This window comes from Rana temporaria, chromosome 3 (genome assembly GCF_905171775.1).
Source record: "Rana temporaria chromosome 3, aRanTem1.1, whole genome shotgun sequence".
In the NCBI taxonomy this organism is placed as follows: domain Eukaryota; kingdom Metazoa; phylum Chordata; class Amphibia; order Anura; family Ranidae; genus Rana; species Rana temporaria.
The window spans coordinates 56,755,609-56,757,602 of NC_053491.1; positions in this window are offsets into that span (position 1 = coordinate 56,755,609).

The following is a 1,994-nucleotide window of genomic DNA, read 5'->3' on the forward strand; positions in this document are numbered from 1 at the left end:
TTCCTGACCGGCCGGGCTGGTGCTCGGATAAGGGTCTGGTATGGATTTTGGGGGGACCCCACGCCATTTTATCGCTGGGGGTTCTCCTTAAAACCCTTAGCAGACGATGGGCCCGGTATGCCAATGAAGGGGGAACCCATACCGTTTTATTTTTTTCAAAAAATATTGGCGTGGAGTTCCCCCTAATTATTGGGGGATCAAAGTCGGGTCTCTGCTGATTGAAGTCATACTTCAAGTCGTGGGGCAAAGTCGGATCCACAGTCGTATGACTGTCTTGTCAAAATCGCGGCCGCGAATCGTGGTAAAATCGCGCAACTTTGAAGTCGCACAAGTGTGAAAGGGGCTAAATTTCAATAAATGTACCATAGTTTGTAGACGCTAAAACTTTTGCACAAACCAATGAATATAAGCTTATTGAATTTCCTTTTTACCTATGACATGTGGCTGAATACAATTTGGCCCAAATGTAGGACAAAAATAGATTTTTTTGGAGAGAGAGAAAACAAATCATAATTTTTTTTATGATAATCTGTATGCCGGTTGCCATGTGCTTTATTTAAAGTCCCATTTTATTTTATTGGATCTCAAAACCTGGAATATGATTGGTTACTATGCACAGCTGCACCAGATTCTGTGTTTTAGAAAGGTCCCTTTCATACTTGTACGACCTAAAAGTCACGCGTCTTTGACGTGGCTTGTAGCAATGCTTGTGTAATCATGAGGTCTATGGACCTCAAGTTGTATCAAAGTCGGACCAAAGTAGTGCGGGACAACCTTGAAGTCGCACAGATATGAATAGTACTCATTGGAAATCATGGGGGAACGACTTGGCATGCGACTTTGCAATCCCAAGTCGAAGGACAATTTGCAAAAGTGTGACAGTTGCCTAAATCACACCCAAAGTGTGGCAGCAGCCCTTGCCATGACATCAGTTTTTTTATTTTTCAAACTGCACATTTTTTCTATGTATAGCACATCCACCTATACCTACTGTACACCGACTGTACACGGCAATAATAGAAAAAATAGCAAATATTAGGAATATTTTCAAATAGGGATTTAGTGACTGCAATCACTGAAGATTTCACCTTTAGAATTTTTTTCCAATAGCAAGCTTAGACTGTCAGTTCTCTGAGATGCATGTGACGGCTGTAAAAGCTTTGCGCCAAATTCAAGTAAATGTTCTAGAAAGGTACATGAATTTGTCACACGCTGCACCTTTATTAGAAGCCTGCGGGACACTTTTGCAAAATGAATTCCAGGATATGAGTCTAGAGCATGTTCTAAATTTTTAATGGCCATTTTTCAGGTCGAGAAAACGAGCCCACACACGATCGTTTTTAATGACCATTTAAAAAAATGGCATTTTTCACGTCATGAAAAACAGTCGCGTGTACGCGGCATTAGAAAAAAAGGAGTGTTATACCTCCAAATTCCTTTTTTTTTCTGTGTGATCTGACTTCCTGTTATAGGGTGGCTACATTTGTTCTCTATGGTCCCACTGGACATAAGAACGTAGCCACTCTTTTTGTTTGCTCCTGAGATGAACTATGGGATGTGTAGTGTGCATAGAACGTGACTGCAATTAACATGCACTGCTCATTCCAAACAAATGGAAGTGAGGGGGAAAAGGAGAGGTTCAGGAGCATACTGAAGACTTTACCTGGGGGCACACTTCACACTGGCTTAAAAAAACCCTGCTTCTGCCTGCTTGTGCTTTGCCTGTAGGAGCAGCTCAGATTACAGGCCCAATAAAGTGTTCGTGAACCCTTTTGTAAAATTCTATGCCAGCCCCTCTATTAGAGACTGGCATAGCACACTGTGTTAAGCATTTTTTTAAACAAGTGTTGTAAATACCAATTTTTAGCGGTCTTCAGGCTGGTCACATGACTCACGGCCGCTTTCCAGCTCCAACGGATGGCATCTGCGGGAGGGGCCTCTTACGTCAGCTGTGAAGATCACATGACCGCTCCTCTCCTCCGCAGAATCCCCTT